Consider the following 22,366-nt stretch of genomic DNA (forward strand, 5'->3'; position numbering starts at 1 on the left):
AATAATAATAATAATAATAATAATAATAATAATAATAATAATAATAATAATAATATACTCAAGAGCCCTGAGCCTAGTTGGCTGAATCTATCAGTTTAAGTTCACTCGCATGTTATTTTTTTATTATTCCATATTCTTCATTTACAATATGGAAATATGGCATTTACAATATGGAAATATGAGGAAACTCAGAAACTGATGGATTGGTCAATTCTATCAAAAAAGAAAAAAAGAAACTGAAGCAGAATTCTGCCCTACGGCAAAGTGCCACAGAGACTGCAATCTGAAATACGCAATCTAGAATCTTGTCTCTTCGAGGGTCAGATAGATAGATAGAGAGAGAGAGAGAGAGAGAGAGAGAGATTCTGTGAAGCATTCATCCAGTAAAACATGAGTGGAATGAAGAGAGGCTGGGTGTAGGTGGAGGAAAAGGAAAATTGTTTTGGCATTTAGAAACAATTACTGGTTCTGGCCAGTACTGGTAAGGAGAGCTGTTGAAGAGAGAACTGGGAGTTCAGGGAAAGGTTAGGCAATGAACTGTGTAAGGGAGTCATCTTGGCATTGTTATGTGTTTAGAAAAAAGCTGCAGCAGATAAGGAGACACAAGTATGCAAATAGCCATATATTCTGAAGTCACCTTATTTCTTGTCAGACAATATGCATTCTAAGGAAAGCTTATGGTAGAAGATATATAAGCAAGAAATCATCTGATTCCCTGACACACATTTTTGTCTCAGTAGTAGCTTCTCTAAATTCAATGGGGCTTACATCTGAGTATCCACACCTAGAATTAAACTCTTTTAAAAAATTCAGATTTTGGAAGTCTAAGTGGAAGGTTATGAGAGACAGCAAGGAATTTCCCTATACCGAGTGGGAAAATAATTACCTATGAGTCAACCAATGCATACATTATTTTACGTTCTGTGGCAAAAATGAATAATGTGACATTTCCTCTTCCAAACAATGCCCACTGTCCTTTGCTTGAGGCTGGGAGGCTTACATTTAATTTAATTTTTACCTCTTCATATCCTACAGGGATGCTTGATCTATAGGATATGAGCTTCATATATATGCCCAGGTCATGTACAATGTATCATTAGAAAACTGATTGCGTTCAGCACCTTTTGAAAGACGATTTCATTAGCATGAAAATGGAAATTGGTTCTTTGTTTTAGACAGGCTAATTGTTATCCAGGATAATTTATAGCTATTAAACTCATCAAAATGTATGAAGCTAATACAATTTAGACATCTCTGGTGCACCTGCTCAGAGATTGGAGAGAAAGCAAGCTTACAGTCTTCATATTGTGAAGTCAAAGGCTTTCACTAAAGATGAAGGCTTTTCTCTGAAGATGCCAGCCACAGATGCTGGTGAAACGTCAGGAAGAAACTCTTCTAGAACATGGCCACATAGCCCAAAAAACACAAAAAAAACTAAGTCTTCATCTTGCCTTTTGATATGAGATGCCAGCACATGTTTCTGCAAATACATGATCATCTTTTCTGGATTTGGCTCAATCCAAAATAAAGATATTGTTATGGGACAGCAGGCAAGTGTCTTTGTCATACAAAACATATTATTCAGTTCAGATGAATTTGATACAAACCATTATTGATAGAAACAAATTCCAAACAGGTTGGACATTATAATTTAAGGACCTTGCTGTCTTATGACAGCTTATTCCTCAAAGAAGATTTAGATGGAGTATCTGAAAGACATCTAGCCTATAGCTAGCAACATTCCCTTCTCAGAAGAGCCCCCTCGAAGAAAACTTTAAATAACAACAGTTGGGAAGCTGGTTTGTGGTAAAAGTCTTTAGCATTACTCGTATAAGCAATGCAAGTAGTTTAAACCAGGCAACAGCACCTGTCTTGGCCTACTGCTGCTTGAAATATTAAACTGCTCTTTTTGATCCCACTGTCATGGCCAGCCAGCCACGAGGAGAACTCGGAGGATGACGATAAGGACTCAGCTCCTCAGGTGCAGGAGGAACCTGAGACTGTGCCAGGCCCCAGTTCTGCCCTGTCAGGTCCCAGCTCTGCTCTCCCAACCCCAGTGGATTTGGCTCAGCCAGACCCTAGATCTGTGGGGTCTCCTCCAGTGGAGACTGGGGCTCAGCATCCCAGCCTTGTACCAATAGAAGTGCCAGACTTGTGAGACATAGAGCAGCAGAGTATTGTGATTCCTACCTTCAGCCATAGGAGATGAGAAAGGGCGTGCCTTTGGTGTTCCAAGAGGCTTGCTGAGATTAAGGCACCTGGCAGATGCTGAGCTCTCTTCCCAGAAACTGTTAGTTCTCATTGGTGAATGCTGCTTGATCTGACTTCTGGCTTCCTAGATCCTTGACTGCCTTTTAATCCTTGACCTCGGACTGGACTGGTAATGTTGCTCTCTGTAATTCTGAACTTTGGATTGGCTAGTGGCTTATTCTATTGGATGTCATTTGTCATTGTTGAGGAACTGCTTCTTGGCAGCTTGGTGTGTTTACCTTTTGCCCAGAAGGCTCTTATCAGCCGTGTGAGTGTGTGTTGGCAGCATTCCCGGACACTCACCCCCATTTTGTAACGCTACTACTTCAACTGGTTGAACACTGGATTCTTGGCCTTTGGCATTCTTGGCTTATGTTCTTCATCCCATCTCCCTATGGCATTCCCGATCTCCTAGAAACTAACATAGCATTCCTCAACCACAGCTCACTGACTCCTTAATTTAGCTAGCTGGGCTCCTCTGTACATTTTTGGTCTGTCCAGCACTTTATATTTTCCACAGTGCTCCAAAACACTGCTATTTTTGTTCATATCAACCACTTTTGTGGCTCATGGTAACTCTAAAATTTCCTGGCAAGATGTCAAACCTTTTAGGAAAAAGAGGCAACAACCCACATTCAGCTGCAGCACCACAAATATATTTGAATGAAGAGGATGAAAAATCAGTGTCAAAGTAAACATTAAGGATAAGGCAGGTTCCCTGTGATTAATTTGTTCTCAATTCCACATCAGGATTTTCTCTGAGATAGATGCCTCTGTAAACAAATTTACAAATTAAGCTTACATTTGCCTCCCAAAGACCAGTCACAAAACTAAGATTGTTATGTATAAGTAGGTGAGCAAAATCTTGCTGTTTAATGAATGAATGTGTTTTACCACATCAGGAATACATTGGCAAAACAGGCAAATTTACCAGTCTTGCTTTTTCTATTATTATTTTTAAACAAAAGCAAAAACAGAATTGCATTGTTGTTATAAAGAAATGTCCAAAAGTCTGCAAAGTTCTTACCCAAAATGACTCAATAGTATTCTCAAACATCACTAATTAAACCAACAAGAAGAAACTCCTTCCCCCTACTTATGATCAAAATGGAAAAAAGAGTTTCATGTGCAGAACATAAGGATGGAAAGAGATGGGAGATCCAGGTTCAGATCCCTACTAAGCCATAAAACACTTTCTGTGTCAGTCATTTTTCTATTTATCAGCCAGTCATGCCTCCCAAAATTGTTATAACTATAAATGAAAACTCTTGAATTCACTACAAGAAAGTCAGGGTACAAATGTGACTAATAAAGGAAATAAATAGGAATCCAAGTAATTGCTTCATTTTTTTTTGAAACAGTTATGTATGCTGAAAGCATTTTTTATATGATGAATGAATGAAATATTTATTTATATCCTGCCTCTTCTGTTTTGGGGATCGAGGTGGTGGGAAAATTATGACACAATCCGCAATGAAAGAGGTGGTGGGAAAGGTTCAATCGGTTCGGTTATATGAATTAAGCAAGGAATAAATTATAGTTTTCATTCCATTATATACTTCAAGACATATTTTCAAGCAAGTTGGAAATCTCTCAAAATGGAGACTATAGTCAAGAAATGAGAAGAAAACTAAGATTTGGAAGGGCAGCCGTGAAGGAACTAGGAACAAGGAAATATTAGAGTGTAAAGATACATCATTGGATACTAAAATCAGGAGCATCCATGCCAAAATATTTCTGATTTCTGTGCATGATTGTAGAAGCTGGATAGTTAAGAAAACTGATGCGGGGGGGAAATCATTGCTTTATTTTAATCTGGAAAATAGTTCTACAGGCATCATGGACTACCAAAATGAGAAATAAACTGGACTGAGAGCAAATCAAATGAAAACTTTCATTAGAAGCCAAAATTATTAAACTGAGACTATCATACAGCAGATATATCAGGAGATAACATGGCTCAATGGAAAAAATATAGTAATGTCAGCTAAAGTTGAAGGCAGTAGGGAGAGAAAAGGGAGGGGATACATTACAGGTGGATTGACTTTATCAAGTAAGCCATAGCCCTGTATCCATAAGGCATGAACAGGGCTCTTAATAGGGATTTTGGAGGTCTGTCATTTATAACCACACAGTAAGTTGAAGCCAATTTAAAAGATGATGAGAGCAACAAATATCTGCACACAGTCCATGTATTAGTGTAGGAAATGTAAATCCAGTTGGTTTATTCAATCTGGACTAGATGAAAAGTTTTGCCAACCCCGTTATTTCATATGTTCAAGATAAAAATGTACCTTACAGCAAATCTCATTGAAATCATACATACTTCTCAATAAGGAGACTTTAATAATGTGAGGAATTTATTCTGGTATGAATGGATTCATCTGTGCCTCCTGGGCTAATGAGATTGTAATCATCCCTCACATTTTGTACTTCTTTAAACTTTTGCAATACATTTGTGGTTCAAAAACAACACCAAAGTGTCTACATAAAATATATATGCTAGGGCAACATATATTTACATATCTAGATATTAAAATGCATACTTTTTTTGGCTTTTTTTGTTTACATACAAATTAATGTGGGAGTTGGGTGGAAGAGATTTATGAATGAACAAAGGAAAAAGACTAAGAATGAAAATGAACTGAGTCATTCACATCCACTTCTAAATAAACGATCACACTTATTTGGGAGTACACCCAATTAATCATCCTTAGACAAGAGGATTGTAAGGCATGTGCTTTACAACAAAAGTAGCAAATTCAGACTAAATTCAGCATTTAAAGGGTGAGATGCATGAGTAAGGTTAAGTGCTTCAGGAACAAATTTCATGTGGGTAAAAAAAAATGGATCAGTAAGAGATGGAGCTCCAACTGGCCTACAATTTGAAGAGTTCTAGAAAAGCTGATTGATTTATTCTGTCGTACAGAGAACAATGAACAGGAATGATATGTTCCACCTTTCAACTTTTGCTTCTGGGGTTAATATTGTTTTGTTTTGTTTTGTTTTACTACATTCTTTGATCTGCTGTGGGTGGGCTGTGTGCGATTTCAGGCAGAAGGTATAATCATAAAGAGAGGCATTAGACTCATAAATTGATAGAATAGTGTTCCTGTTTAAGACACAAGGAACCATTGGCCAGATAATGTATTATTAAAATGGCCAGAATAATCTGTTTAGATGTTTAGCACTTCTGTACATCCCCAACACTTGTAAGCCTTCAGCATGGGAAGAAGAACTGGAAATTAATGGTGGTCAAATTGATTTAAATGAACTTTTACATTTATTTTTTTCCTCCCGTGAGCAGAAACAGCTGCATAAAATAGTGCATCCCTTGCCAAATATTGTTTAGTATATATAGCAGTGAATGTCTGAACGATGGTGAATCTTTACAATGATATACATCTTGGCAGATACACAGCTGTTTCAGGTCAAATGCTATACTACCTTCAAGAACCTCAGATTCATTTTGCTTGTTTCCACCAGTGTGGCCACAAAATAAAAAATTGTGGTCGCATGGTCCAAAACAGACAGGCCGAAAGGGCTGCCATTAGGCCACATGGGGTGCATGGAGTTTAGACAATGCATGCCCCGAACGTGGCTGGAAACCATCTGGAAGCCGCTCCAAGGGAAAAGAACCAGACCAAAAAGGAATGGTAAAAAAACCCTCTCCTTTTCAGTGGCCTGGCCATTTTGCAACTCTCTCTTTTCCTCTCCTTCTCTCTCTGTGTGTGTATGGGGAGGGAAGTCAGAAAAATGTATTTGAATGGTAATAAGAAAAAGACGCATAGGTTGAATATAAGCCCACGTGAACAAGCTGGAATTTTCACATCATCATTTCCAGTCAGCCATTACCTCTGAGGGCTGCAGGGTCAAAGCATTTCAGACTCTGTGGATACTTCTTTAAACAATCAATGTTGATATCCTCTACTGAATACAATGGACACCTACCCAAGCAGTTTACCCAGTCATTCAATTCTGAACTTATTTGATTATCAGAAGGATGCAGAGTGATCTTTTAGACACACAACATTAACCTTCAATCAATAACCACTTTAATAGTAGATGGACTTCTCTTTCTCTAGCCTTTTTTTCTCATGCATTACTGGGACAATGTTGTTTTGAGTAATGATTACCAGGTTCAATATCTCAAACATTAATTCCTGTTTACACTGAAAGGCAATGCATTAGCCATTTTATATTTCTGTTAAACCTTCCCTGCCTAAAACTGGAACTCATCAATGACATGATTTTTGATGGTTTTCTGCTAAAGAAAAAGATTTGAATTGTTCATCCATGCAGATGGATAAGTGGCTTTGTTGTTGTTAGATGACTTCAAAATGACTTCAACTTATGGCAGCCCTATAAATGAGAGACTTCCAAGTCACCCTATTATCAACAGCTCTTTTCAAGTCTTGCAGATTCACAGCCATGGTTTCTTTGATTGAGACTAACCTGACCGTTATCACCTTTTCCAGTGAGTCATGTCTTTTCATGATATGGTCAAAGTATACCAGCCTTGGTGTAGTCAGCTTGGCTTCTAGGGAGAGTTCAGGCTTGATTTGCTCTAGGAACCATTTACTTGTTGTTTTAGCAGACCTTTATTTTTTAAACACTGGCTTTGGAAAAGCAGGGGTAGAGAGAAAGGAAACAAATACTTTCCAAGCCATGAAAGCAAATATAAAGTAAAATAGTCCCTAAGAGTAGTGTAGGCACAACTAAATAACTTTTATGTCCGTGGGGAAACTTAGAAGTATAATTGCATTGGATGCAAGTCTGAGGGGTCATTGACCTTCAGGAAATCATAGTCTTTTTTGAAAAATGTTTTTAGGACATAATGTTAAGCAAGAGCTGTAGACTCTTATTTCTGGTCTGAAGAATATAAAAAGCCCTTTGTATCTTGGGTAAAAGTCTGCACTGAACTAAATGGCAACATGAACCAAATTATCTCAGTTGTAGCAAAGAGAAAGCATATGAACTGCAATACAGTAGAAAACATCTACATATAAGATACTGAAGTTGTAGTTAAAGCATTCAATACATTGTACATTATACTGAAATTTAAGAAAGTAATAGAAATTGGAGAACAAATCTGAGAGACAATATAACAACACTGGCCTGAAAAGGATTCTTCAGATGAAGTTGTATCGTAGCTATTTTTCATAGTCATCTTGCCAATGTTCATTAAAAATATGGGGGCATCCAATGACATTTTAGAGGGGAAATTCAATGCCATATCCAATCAAGCAGCTCAACTGTTATGTATAAAGTTGTGACAAATATTTATTTGATCCCAAGTCTCAGCTATTTCCTAGTAAATAGCAGTTTTCATCTCCAGCAAGAACAAGGAATTTGTAATGCTAGATCTTAGTTGTCTATGTTGTTCTTTGAAAAATCTACACACCATACAACATATTGCAGTTATATTAAGGAGGAACCATGCTGGTGCTTTTGTCTTCTGAAGCCTGGATTTGTCATGTCATTGCACTATGACAGTCCCTGTGTGCTTTCCAATTTGTGAAGCAGGAATGTAACATCCAGAACATGTGTTGACTGCAGAGTAGTCAACACATTCCATCCAGTACTCAACAGTTCAGGTATCATAGCCATTCAACCTGTTTATTTTAAGTGAAGAAGAAGTTAAAGTATGACCAAGGCCACTGCCACACTGTGGAATTAATGCACTTTGACCCTACTTTAACTTCCATGGCTCCATCCTAGGTTCTGTAGATAAGGCTAAATATATCACAAAATGACAAACCCCTGAATTTCATATCCTTGACCCATAGCCATTAAAGTCACGTCACACTGCTTTAATTTTGCTGTGTAAATGAAGCTCTAGAATTTGGCATAAAGAGTAGTCAGAATTTAACTTTCACCTCTTTATTTTCAATAATTTCCTCCTTTTTTCACTGTAGTTCATGCGTTTTGATTGTTTTTAATTCTATCCCTCTATTGTAGACCACCTCAATCTCTCAAGATGTAGGTGATATAAAAATATTTTCAATAAATAGATACACTGGATTGCAATGGGGACAAGATGTCTGAATATTCCACCGGACAAAAGCATAACCATCGACTGAGGCTTCAGTACACAGATGATATCTAGTCCAGTCTACTATACATTTGTTTATAGGCCAGCATCAGAATAGCCATGCATCTCATTCGGTCTATGCATTGCAAACTTTGCCAGCAAGAGACCACAATCTGACCTTCTTATATTAAGGGATAGAGGCAAACTAAAAATACTTTCTCCTTTCAAGTATTCAGAATTAAGTGCTTTTCTATGCCAAGAGGAAGTGTGCTAGCAGAAAAGATGTAGGTGGCGCCGCTACAGGTCTCTTGTGGGAAGGAAGAAAAATAGCCCCTGCTTTATTTGACATCCTCATGAATATTAAACACACAATTTATATAGCCATCCAAATTAAATCACTGCCATTTTAGATTGCAATCTGGATTGTATAGGTTCTTATGTAGCAATTATTTTTAGCTATGGAAAGCAAACAACCATGCACCAGCTCCCATTAATCTCAATAGGTTTTACATAGGGACATTTGGGTTTTTTTAATGTCCATTAATAGCCCAGAAAATATAAAGCAACCATGAATACAAATATTGAGTTTTTTATATTGTATACAATCAGTTTTTGACAGATAGATAGACAGACAGACAGACAGATAGATGATAGATAGATAAGAGTTACTCGTCATAGGCCCAAAGAATACAGCAACAATAGTTTCTATCTTTCCAATTAAAGTTCTTTTTTCTTGTTTTAATAGTTACGTGTTCCTAGGTTAATTACGCTCAAAACCCATTTTATTCATCTGTTCGCCAAGGAGCAAAATTGACTTGAGGGCACTTAACAACAAAAACAAAAAGTTATCCTTTAGAAGCAAAAGAGTTTGAAATTGTTATTTATTTATTTCTGAAAATAATAGTTACCAGAATCATAGTATCTTGTAGTCCAAAATTTAGCTTTCACCTACTCTACAATGGGTGTGTGTCGATTATGAAGGCTAGACATAAAGAGGATGGCAGTACTTACATAAGATTTCTGTAGCAAGTTACTTTTTGGGGTACTGAGGGTGTACTGAAGCAACATCTTAAAGGCAACATGGTAAACAAGAGTAAAGATACCTTACTGATGTGAGTAGTAGTTTCCCATTACTTTAGAAATTACTTTTAAAGGACATTTTGAGAGGCATTGTAATGAGTAATGGCAAAAACTATACTAAATAACCCAAAATAGTTTAAAAATGGATTTCTTGAGTGACAGGATGTGTGTATCCTAGAGAGGTAAGAATCTTTGCAACTTGTATTTATGCTGTGCAAAAAAAGAGAGACTTTTTGTACATAGAATTAGATTCCCTGCACAGAAAAAAACAATTCAGTACAAAAAATAATGCCAGGCAACTTGTTTGTGCAGACAATTGTTGTTTTCTGCAGATAAGATACTGTACCTTTATTTCAAAACTGACCATGTTATTTGTATGACTCAAAAGATATGTGATGTCATAAAAAGCCAGATCTTGAAAATTAAATCCATTTTGTTAAAATGACTGTTAGGTCCTTTTTTTTTTTTTACTTAATTCCAACATAAAAATAAAATTGATTTTCAAAAACAAACAAGCAGAGTGGACTCTTGTCTAAGCTTTGAAACTGACTGTATAACATTTGGCCAGTTTCTTTCTTACTTTAGCTAACTAGGGATGCAAATAAATACTTGCAGTTATTCTTGTTCTTAATGAACAGTCTGCCAACAAATCAAGACACCCTTTTGGGGGCATTTCATCACTTTTTTGGTAAAATATTAATTTGTGCAAAAAAGAAAGAAAAAAACTTGGACTTCTTACATCTCATTAAAACAACACAAAAAAGTCCTAAGGTGCAAAACATGTTGAACAATTCTTGTGATCATACCCAGTAGAGCAAAAATCTTTACACACACACCCCTCCACTCCATGGAAGAATAGAATAAGTAAATATCTCTACCCTCAATCTATGTTACAAGTATAAAACAGAGGAAACCAAGAATCATGTCCTAAACTGACTGGTATCTCCTTGTCTAAGGTAATAAATTAAAAAAGACAACTGCCCTGTTCAAAGTCAAGCAGAGTTAAGATCCAAAGTTAAGGTGATTTATGTCTCCCATTTCAATGGGAGATTTAAACATATGTTTACTGCTCCTATTGAAGAAAGCTGAATTTAAAACTGTGTCTATGTAGTTAATAAACTTCATGTTTACTTAATGTTTATTATTCCTTTACTTTCTCTTGAACTATCAGATTTTTATCAGTACTGATCACATTCTGAGGGAAAATCAGAGAATTTCTGTGCATTCCACAGGAAGAGATATTGAAGAGCAAATTAGCTAAGATCTCAGTCTCCTCAAGGTCAGCTTCTCACTGAATGAAAATATCTATACTGCACTGAATTCCCAGAAAAACTAAAAGAAAAAGATTTGACTGAGTAAATAGCTATGATAAAAATGAACACCACTCTCAAGAGTCTTCATGAAGGCTGAGCTTAATGGATTACTTGCAAAATAGTGGATATTAAACTGTCTCTGGTGGCTTCTCTCGAACAAATGACAGACAGCTGAATTCACATACTTCTACAGGTAGAATGCATTCTGAACCATAAGTGTTTCTATATTTTCCATAATATTCCATTCATGCTTGACAATAACTGAGATATTTTACAGGAAAAAAAAATCATATTGAAATTTCAACATTAACTGAAAATGGAGACATTTTCTCAATGAAATGAAACAAGAAGCAGTCATACATACACACAGAGAGATACAAACAAAAAGTTGACCCTTGATATCTACTGGAGTTTAGTTCTAGGATTCCCCCCCCCTGATCCGTTTTTGTGGGATATGAAACTCCATGGACGCTCAAGTCTCATTAAATACTATTGCATAGTAAAATTGTCTTCCTAATATAAAATGGCAAAATCCAAGTTTGCTTTTTTTGGAATTTAGTTTTTTAAATAATGAGAGTTCCTGCATGGCAAGGGGTTGGACTGGATGGCCCTTGTGGTCTCTTCCAACTCTATGATCCTATGATTTTCAAGCAAGGATGGTTAAATCTATGGCTAAAGAATCCATTGATACAAAGGGTTGACTATATGTTGTTGTAGTGTGCCTTCAAGTAGTTTCTGACTTAAGACATCCTTAATTTGGATTTGGATTTGGGGATGGTTTGGGCTAAGAAAAAGAGGAAGTTCAAGAGTCTCAAGATTATTTCTCACCTCATGAGAAATAATACCATAATGAAAGTTTTATTGTTTCCAACTAAATTCTTTCAGTGTCCTTTAGAGAAACATATCACTTTCCATTTAAGTACAATTCAGTGGAACCCCAAGATACATATTTTTCACTTTTGCACAATATATTGGGGGGGTTGGGGGTGGAATCTGTGTCTCAGCCTCAGGTTCCCAGCAGGGCAGTTGTTATTTACTTGAAGTAGATAGTATCCACATTACTATTTGATCAACAAGCATTTTTAATGTTGCTCCATTAAAAAATGGGGGCAGAGAGAAGAAGGATGATGTGGTACATTTTGCTTTTGCCAACACTTGCTTTTTCTTCATTTTAAAATCTTTCCATCTGTTTATGAAGAAATTTGTTAATTTTGGCAATGTCTTGGCTAAAACAAACTGAACAAATGGCACATTGTTACATTCCTTAGGTACAGCTATTCCTAGCATGGAAAAGGCCCTTGTGTGACTTGTAGTTAATGAGCATGAGGTACTGGGGGGGGGGGGACACCCAAAAAGATAAACCATAATTTAACACCACAAACATGGCTTGCTCTGTTCTAGAACTCATTTGTTTGTCTTTGGCTGTCCATAGTATCCTTAGCCTTGGTGGTGCAGTGGTTAAATGCCTATACTGCAGCTACTCACTCAAAACCATAAGGTTGCAAGTTCAATACCAGCAAAAGGGCTCAAGCTTGACTCAGGCTTGCATCCCTCCGAGGTCACTAAAATGAGTACCCAGATTATTGGGGACAATTAGTTTACAGTTGTAAACCACTAGAGACTGCTTAGTTCAGTATGAATCGGTATATGAATGAAGTGCTATTACTATTGCTATTAGCACTCTACTCCAGTACCACATCTTGAATGAATTATTTTCTTCCTAACCTCTTTCTTAACTGTCCAGCTCCCACATCCATACATGGTAATAAAGAATACAGTGGCTTGTACAATTCTAATTAGTTTTCTAGAAATAATAATAATAATAATAATAATAATAATAATAATAATAATAATAATAATAATTGTTGTTGTTGTTGTTGTTGTTGTTGTTGTTGTTGTTGTTGTTGTTGTGTATCCCAACCTTCTCTCATGACTGGGACTCAGGGAAGCTTACAACATTAAAAAATTACAATTTAAAAAAATACAAAAATACTAAATTGAAACAGAATTAAATTAGTGCAATAATTAAAACAAATTACAGTGCACCCACACCATAGGTGGGCTCACCATAGGTGGACTCAAAGTCATGCAGACAGTGAGTCCCATCCCTTTTAATGGTGAGTGTGCCCATGGCATGCACATAGCACAGCGTGCAGAGCGCACTGCCATTAAAATCAATGGGACTTGAGGTCCTGCAGTATTTCCCTTATGTGGGGAGGGGGTCAAGGATAGATCTCCTGCGTAAAACAAGGGTCCACTGTACAAGGGTCCACTCAGACCCCAGGCTGGTCCACATAGGGCGATACAGTCTGCCAAATAGCCTGAATCATATGAGGCTTTATAGGTCATCACCAGCACTTTGAATTGTGCCCGGAAACAAACTGGCAGCCAGTGGAGCTGTTTCAACAGGAGTGTTGTGTGATCTCCATAACTTGTCCTTGCTATCAGCCAGGTTGCAGCTCTTTGGACCAGTTGAAGTTTACAAACACTCTTCAAAGTCAGCCCCAAGTAGAGCACCTTACAGTCCAAACGTGATGTAACCTAGGCATGTAGCATTGTGGGCAGATCCAGCAGCTTAAGGAACTGGTGCAGTTGGCACACAAGTTTTAAATGTGCAAAAGCATTCCTCGTCACTGCAGAGACCTGGGACTCCAGCTTCAAAGCTGAGTCCACGAATAACCTCATACTGTAAACCTGTGTCTTCAGAGAGAGTGTGACCCATCCAACACAGGCTGGATCATTATTCTCTGACTTGCCTCCCAACTGACCAGGATTAAGTCTTGTCTGGATTAAGTTTCAACTTGTTTACACTCATCCAGTCCATTACTGATGTCAGACACTGGTTTAGGACCAGGACAGCCTCCTTGAATTGAGGTGGAAAGGAGTAATAGAGTTCAGTCATCTGCATATCGATGGCCCTCAGACCAAAACTCTGGATGACCTCTCCCAGCAGTATCATGTATATGTTAAATAGCATAGGAGACAACACAAAATCCTGAGGGACTCCACCAGCCAATAGCCAGGAGTCCCCTAGCACCACCTTCTGTGTTTGGCCTGCCAGGAAGGAATGAAGCCACTATAAAATAGTACTTCCTAGTCCCATCCCAGAAAGGCGACCAAGAAGAATACTAAAGTCAATGGTATTAAAAGCCACTGAGAGGCTCAGCTGAACAAACAGGGACACACTCCCTCTATCCAGTTCCCTGCCTAGTTCATCCACCAAGGTGACCAAGGCTGTCTCTGTACCATAGCCAGGCCTGAAACCAGATCAAAATTGATCTAGATAATCCATTTCATCTAGAAAACCCTGGAGTTGGGAAACCACCACAAATTCCAAAACCATGTCCCAAAATGGTAGATTGCACAGTGGCCAATAATTATTCATTATAGCAGGGCTGAAGGATAGCTTTTTTTAAACAAAGGCCTCACAACTGCCTCATTTAGGCAAGATGGAACTTTTCGTTGTAGGGAGTTATAGACTACCTCCTTTACCCACTCAGCCAGTTTCCCTCTGGCCTGTTTAATAAACCAAGAAGGACAAGGGTCTAACATGTAGTGGCTTTCATCTCTCCAAGGACTCTGTCCACATCATCAGGCTGCACAAGTTGAAAAGTATCCATTAACACTGGACAGACAGGTGCCAAGATGACATCCACTGGCACTGTATCAACTGCAGCATCCAAGTTGGAATGGGTCTGAGCAACTTTATCTGCAAAACTTCATGTACATTTTTCACAAAAATATCTTCATAAATGTAATGAAAAGAATTGATATATAGATGATATAGGCGCGTTACAAACGCGTGCATAGTACGCGCTCTGCACGTACTAGCGTTAGGAAGAGCCATCTCTTCCTCACGGCCCCCAACCCTAGTACGCACAGAACGCATAAGAGATGGTGCCGCCCGTCCACATGGGGGCCACCATCTTTACGTAGCAGATGCGCTGCGTCCACATGTCGTGCCCCGGATATGACGCCGTGAGTGCGCGACTAGTGCCTCACGGTGTCACATCCGGGGCCCAGGAAGAAGTGCGATTTTCACGCTTCTTCTTTGCTGCGTCCGGAAACTGGGCAGTTTGGCTGCTGCGGTTCCCGGACGCAGCAACCGGCGGCGGCAGCAGACCACCGCTTTTCGGCGGTCTGTAACACACCATAGATAGATAGATAGATATAGATATTTGTTCCTTTCATTACACTTATAAAGATATTTGAGAACACCTATTAAAAAAAATTGAACCAAATGACATTCTTAACCTTCCCTAGTCCCAAATAGTTATATTTTAAACCACAGTGAGAAATTTCCACTGTCTTACTGAAACTCTTTTCTGGCTCAGGAATTATTTTGATGATCCCACCACACCCCAAGAGACATTCAGATAATCCATTATAATTTGCATTGTGTTACCTTTATGGACATAAATTACTCTTCACACTCTCCTAGAATCAGAATCAGAATCATAAGTAGGAGGTACATGAATGAATGGATCCAGATTTTCTTTGGGTAGACTGTGATGAGAATATTAATGAGTTTCCACTTGTAATGAGATTGGAAGATCAAGGAATGTTATTTTTTTAAAAAAATAATAATTAAAGAACAGTTAAGATTAAAAATTCCACCCTTTCACATCTCCAAATTTGCTCTATCCTTTTTTTTTTTCAAAAAACAATACATTTGTTGCATGCATTTAATGGAAGCATTAATGGATACTTAGTCTCAGTGACTAAAGTGTATTTAGACATACTCCAGAAATGCACAGAATTGCTTTTTTGAGAAACACCTCTTTCTCAAATAAAATCTGGGCAACATTAACTGGATTTCTTATTGCTAACTGCATTTATTTCTGTTTTCCTCTGGGAGATGTGGTAAATCTATTCTCTCTTCCCCCCCCCCCCCCCCAGCAGTTAAGACCCTGACTCTGTTGATTACAAGATCAGCAGGTTGGCAGCTCAAGGCCCAAGCACTGTGTAATGGGGTGAGCTCCCATCACTAGTCCCAGCTTCTGCCAACCTAACAGTTCTAAAGCATGTAAATGCAAGTAGATAGTTATCACTCTGATGGGAAATTGAACAGCGTCCTGTGCAGTCATGCTGGCCACATGTCTCACAGAGTAGTCTTTGATAATGCTTGCTCTTTGGCTTAGTAAGGGAGATGAGCACTGCACCTTACAGTGTGACATGGCTTGATACCCCTGTTAAAGGGAAATATCTATCTATCTATCTATCTATCTATCTATCTATCTATCATCTATCATCTATCTATTATATTGTTTTAAATGCTCCAGCATCCTAAATCTGCACCAGTGACAGGACAATGGTTTGTTTGACCCATGCCCCAAACTTTAATTCTTCAGGAAAAAAATATATAATAAGGAACGGAATATAATGTCTGAAATATGTTTCTAGTGGATTATAATAGCACATACTCTGGTAAGATTTGGAGGCAATTATCAGTATGCAGACCACAAATGCTGAAGAAAATCAATAATGAGCTGTTTTCTTTGGAAGTAGATCAGACCAATAAAGCTCTATGTGTTTTTCAGCAGAACCAAATTTAAAATGTCAGCTTCAGCTTCACAACTTGTGGCCTAAACTTACTTTATTTAAAAAACAAATAAACAAAAATAACAAACGCACACTTCTGCAATCCCTCTAATCTCATTTCAACCTCCAAGGGCTGGCAGCATGGCCACTTTTTAATCTAATTTTTCAAAGCTCATAGAACATGCCATTAAGAAAGTGTTAGTGATTCTGCCTGGATACCAAACAAACAAGCAAATTTCATTTTGATTGATTTCTTTATAATCAAGAACAGTAGATTTACTTTCCACCTAGCTGTGTCTAAATGAACACAGATCACTCCTTTGACAAAGAGCATTCCTCCTTTTTTGATAGGAACTTTGGAATCATGTTGAAGCTGAACTTCTCTGCCTGAGAATTCTAAATACCCCTCCTTAAAACTGCCAATCCCAGCATGCAACAGGAGGCAGCTAGAGGAGTCACACTGGAATAGTACCTCTTTAAGAGCTCGTCTGATAAACACCATGGTAAAGAGGGAAGATGAATAGAGAACTTCTATGACTATCAGTATTGGTCAGAAGAAGACTTTTTAGAAACCTTGCTGCTGGGAGCTTTCCCCTCCCCTATTGAATTGTCTTACTACTTACTCTGATGGCTGAGTGGAAGACCTTTTCAACTTACTCTGTCTCATGATTCAGTGATGTGTCTTTTTTTCACTACTGTTCTTTCTTTCTGTTTTGTGGTTTGGACACTGATGATATTTCTGGTTTACATAAAAGGTCCAAAAAAATCAAGAGATATCCCTCTGGCAGTTAACAGAGTTAATAGTTAATAGTTAACTCTACTGTGGGGATGTAGTGTAAATATTTTGCAAAGTCCCAAAAAAGTTGATGGCATAATATTATTAGGTCTCATATAGCAAAGACTTTGAATATATAAATTACATACACACACAAAACAAAACAAAAAACCTATGGAATGCTCTTAAAGACATGGGAGACCTAATGAAAAGTCTGGACTTAGGACAAGATGCAGCTTTCAGAACAGAATATGGAAAGACAGAATGGTTCCCAATTGGCAAGGGGGTCAGGCTTGTTATCACCCTACTTGTTCAACTTGTCTGTAGAAAATGTCATATGAAGATCAGGTTTAGACTCAGGAGAAGGAAAAGTAAAGATAGAAGGAAGGAACATCAACAATCTAAGATATGCAGGTGACACCATACTACTAGTGGAAAACAACACGGATTTGGAACAATTACTAAGGGAGGTCAAGGAAGAAAGTGCAAAGGTAGGGTTGTTGCTGAACACAAAGAAAACAAAAATGTCCACAGAAGAGCTACATAAATTCAACCTAAACAATGAGAAACTGAAATAGTTAAAGATTTCCCACACCTTGGATCAAACATTGATCAGAAAGGAGACACATTTTATTTAATTAGAGTTTGCAAAGGAAGAAAATCTATGCAAGAAGTGAATTCAAGAGCACTCAGAACTGGTTCGTTTTTGGGGGGGAGGGCGTAGAAGATGCAGGGTTGCTTCTCTTCTCTACACCACAGTGATGCCACTGTAGAAGGAACTCGTGTGCCACCCCAGACCTGGTCCTGCAGGACTCTGAATGGGTGAAGAAAGCTGGTCTGAAAGACAATTCTATGCTTGGGTGCTAAAGCTCTGACCTGCAGGACTCAGGAGTCACCAATCTCAGTAAAGGTGTCTGTGGACGCTCCCCAACATAAACTCAGTAGAGTTCTTGCACACCTCTGACAAACATAACTAAATCATCCTAACCATTAATTATGATAAAAATCAGGACTAGGCCAAATTAATCTAGCCCTGACCAAATTAACTAGACTAAACTAGAAAAAATTACCCTAGCCACTGCTAACATTGAATCACAGATCAAATTCAATACATTCAAAGCAAACCTTTTCCAGAGAAACCACCCTTGCACAATAAAAAAAAAACCTGCACCCCACAGCACAGTGGAGTAAAAAACAACAACTACTTCTACTCAACCTAACTGAGCAATAACCAAAAATGTATCTCCCTTTCTTAACCCATGAGATTTCTAAGACTGGAGAGGCAATTCTCTCTGTCCCACCACCTTTTCCAGCTTATTTGATGGGAAAGAAGGGAGACTCCTAGACTTTGAAATTCTCTCCCTAGAGAAGCCAGGATAGCCTATCCCTGATCTCCTTTGAGCAACAGATAAAAACATTTTTGTGCCACCAGTCTTTTTTATTCAAACTGATAAGGTTTGGGCTTTTAAATGCTGCGCAGTTCAGATTTTAAGGTTCGTATATAGTGTTTTAATATATTTTACTCAATCAGAGGGAGAGGCGGGAAATATAAATTATTATTATTATTATTATTATTATTATTACTCATTTAATGTGTAATGCTTTCAGTTGTGTGAAACATCATGTTGTATTTATATTTTTAAAGCACATTTTTGTATTGTTTTTAATTTGCATTATTTTAAATATACTGTTAACCATCTTGAGTCCCTGTGGTGTAAAATAAAATACATTAAAATAAAATGAGTAATCAGAAAGGGGAACAAAGAGAGGGTGGATGATCTCCAACAATCCAAAACTGGCCAAAAGTTGAGCAAGATGAGGTTGTAAGCTTCAACCATCCTCACATCAGCCATCTCTTATCACCTTTCTCCCTGACTGAAACATGTTTCCAGATGTTGCAGGGTCCACTCAGGCAAGCTCTACATTATTTTTATCCCAAACATCATCAAATATGGACCTTCCCTCATTTTTATTCTTATTACAGGAACCTTTTGTGATTAGACTGAAAAATAGTGTTTGGATCTCACCATCATGAGCAAGCAAGGTCTTAAACTCAGATCTTCCCCTGTCCTAGTCTAAAACTCTTAGTAGTACAATAAGTTGGGTTTTATTAGAATGTTTGAAACAGTTCTACATAGAATAGTTGTAGCAAAAAAAGAGAAAGAGAGAAGAAAAAAGAAATGAAGAAAATAAAAGAGAGAATAAGAGAGAGATGCCTCCCTCTCCTGCCTTTTTTACTTGTGAGTAGAAGACCTTTGCAATAAGAAAAAGGAAATATCTACAATCTCACACAGTTTAGAAATGTCTGGGTTCCATGATCATAGAGATTAATATGTGGAGGCCAAAAAACAGCATAAAGATAGTATCCAATGGTTTTGTCCAGCCAGTGACAAAGTGATAAAATATTAGTTAAAGCTGCTAATAGTACTTTTTCCTCTAAGATTAAAGACACAAAAGTTCCTAGAAGCAATCTAGTAGAGAAAAAGGAATACATTTTCTGATGCCAATGCAGAAGGTGAAAAATAACCATTTTATAACTTCTGTTTAAAAGAAACAGCCAGGGGAAGCATGTATTAATAAAACAGATAAAGGAAAAGGAGGCACTTCTGATTTATTGGAGAAAGTAAGTCAAAAACTTCCACACACTATTTCCAAAGTAGATGACATCACATTAATCTCCACACGCATCTTCTACATGTAGTTCTAGCCAAAAGCATTTGGTGTTTCTTAGCATGCGTAGGCTAGGCAATGTAACAATATTACTCACTGCTTTTGTAAGTAACCAACAGAATGCAAGGAGAGGTTTGTGGAGCTGCAGTGGAATACAAGATAATTTTGCTACACAAACCACATCAATATAGAACTCTCTCTCTCTCTCTCTCTCTCTGTGTGTGTATGTGTGTGTGTGTTGTTTCAAATAATATTTCTAGGCTGAGACAGAGGTATTATGAAGACAAAAGTCTCCTCAAGGAAATGCAGAATGCTGTTGACAAAAGTTGTGGAATATCTGAAGTAAAGGCTTAATCTGTTTTCTGAAGTAATGCATTTTTAACTTTTTTCTGTAATGTTAGTATATAAAAGTGGAGAAGGAGGTTCAGGTTGAGCAAGCGAGAGAGGAGGTAGACAGGCAGGAGGACCCTGAGGAGGAGCGGTAGGCAGAAGGAGGGGAAAGAGGGGAACAAGCGCAGGTGGAAGTCCAAGTGGGGGACGCAACCACACCCAAGAAAAAGAAGGAGGATCCGGGAGACCATTTAAGGAGTGAGGGCGAGGCATTCGGGGGAAGGAGACGACGTGGAAGAAGAAGGCACGGTGAGGCGGGTGTGAGAGGGAAAGAACAGGTAACCAGAACTCCCGTCTGGGCAGGCTGCCCCATTAGCCTCCAAGCATCATATGGACACCTCTGCATAGGGCCCTACCAAGCAGTGCACCTAGTGGATCCGTGTTGGGAAGGGGTCTTCAGCGATGAGCCTTACAACCCAGGGTTAGGACGAGTGGCTCAAGGTCGACACAACCCCGAAGGGACTTGGTGGGAATCCAAGGGGGAGCGTTGGGGACACGGTCCGCGCCCGTTAGAAAGAGAGTAGTCAGAGTTAGAATACGCCAAGAAGGCTTTCAAACTGACTTGGGCCAGGGGCAAGGAAGAGTGAGGCCAGAAGCTTTCCCATGAGAGACTCTAAAGACTGAGGACTGAGCGGTCCAGTGACATAACTTGGACACCAAGTGTGTAAACTTTCTATATGGTTCATCTAGCCTTCAGTATAGTTCACGGGTCAGAGTAATAATGTAATGTTTCTCAGTATCTTATTATTCCAGTTATGTTTATGTTTTGCCTTAATTTAGATGCAGAGTTATATGTTAAAAAGTTCATCTGAAATGCTTTCTGAGCAGTCATGTGTAGAATTGAAGCTAAATCTGTCCCTCTTGTTTATTGCCCTCAAATGTATTCATGTTTGTTTGTTCGTTGAGTCAATAAAGAAGCTTTTAAAGGAACGACAAGTAAAACATAGCAAACTTCATGAAGATTGATCATGCTTCAACTTAAAACAGAAATATCTATGGAAATAATCACATAATAACTAGTATGACACGTCATATTCCCTACCAGGTCATTGTAACAGCTGAACAATACTACATATTTTTTTATTTACATATGTTGGTCATCAAGAAAAATTGAGAAAATTATAGAGAACCTTTCCAATAAGAATTAAGAAAAGCCAAGTAAGCTATGTTAAAATCCTGTCATCCTCTGAGTTACAGAGCCTTTACAGTGTATTTGTTGTATGTGTTAGCATCAGAAAAGGAGCAATTGGCAATCATTGTATATCTAAACATTTATAAGGTTCTCATGTATTTGTGTCTTCCATTTTTATTAACAGATCCTTGTAAATAGTGTACTTCTCAATGCATTTGTTTTTATTACTGCTTTTGTTAGTAAGCAATAGAATTCGAAGGAAGTTTGTGGAACTACAGTGGAATAGAAGATAGTTAAATTCTATAATTGCCATACAGCTACTATTTCTAATACGAAACCTATCTTACAAGATTATAAAATACAGCTGTCACTTATGTGGAATATCTGATGCTCTTTGAGATAATGTTTTAATGAGGGTAATTTTAGGTACAGATAAAGATTGCCAAGTCATGTCTGACTGTAGGGGGCAGTGCTCATCTCCATTACTAAACTGAAGAGCCAGTGCTGTCAAAGATGACCCTGTGGCCATGTGGCCAGCATGAGTGCACAGAACACTGTTACCTTCCCACCAAAGTGGTACCTATTTATCTATTTGCACTTGTACATGTTTTTGAACTGCTAGTTTGGCAGAAGCTGGAACTAGCGACAGGAGCTCACTCTGTCATGTGGCACTTGGGCCTCGAACTGCTGATCTGCTGATCGTCAGAATCGGCATCTGAACCAAAATTGTCGCTTTGTGTAAGAGGATTAAATAAATAACAAATACATAACTGTCTGTACTTTAATCTTGTTACATTCAATATGCACAACTTGATAACTACTCAATTTTTATATGAACTTTCACAGACAAGTGTCCTGATGTAATCACTGATAAGTACAGTCAAAGAAGCAGGCTATCTTCTACATGAACTGATGCCACAGCATATTTTTAGGCTTTAAATGGTGAAAGTTTCTCATTTTTATTTCATAATCACCATGGCTACTCTTTGTACAATGCAATCCTACAGCTGAGACCCTAAACTGCAACCATAATTCCAGCCATGCAGTGCCATACCCTTCTCCCTAATCAGAAGCTGTGGAGTCTGGGAGGGGAGAGGGAGAGGCCATTCAGACCATGAAATAACAGTTGGACTCAGATCAGGGCTGAGGAATAAATGAGGATTAACTAATAAATGGAAGGG

General features: G+C 38.1%; 1 protein-coding gene across 6 annotated transcripts in view; it reads right to left on the bottom strand.

Moving 5' to 3' along the window:
* Positions 1 to 22,366, bottom strand: part of CDH12 (cadherin 12) — a 788,808-nt gene that overhangs the window by 509,774 nt on the left and 256,668 nt on the right. The window contains exon 1 of one of the 6 annotated variants that reach the window (XM_042465305.1): positions 2,191 to 2,238. The exons of the other annotated variants lie outside the window; for them this stretch is intronic. The gene's annotated coding sequence lies outside the window, so the exon portion shown is untranslated. Of the gene's footprint in view, positions 1 to 2,190; positions 2,239 to 22,366 lie in introns of those variants that run through there. 6 annotated transcript variants of the gene reach the window in all.

This window comes from Sceloporus undulatus, chromosome 4 (assembly GCF_019175285.1).
Source record: "Sceloporus undulatus isolate JIND9_A2432 ecotype Alabama chromosome 4, SceUnd_v1.1, whole genome shotgun sequence".
Taxonomy (NCBI): Eukaryota; Metazoa; Chordata; class Lepidosauria; order Squamata; family Phrynosomatidae; genus Sceloporus; species Sceloporus undulatus.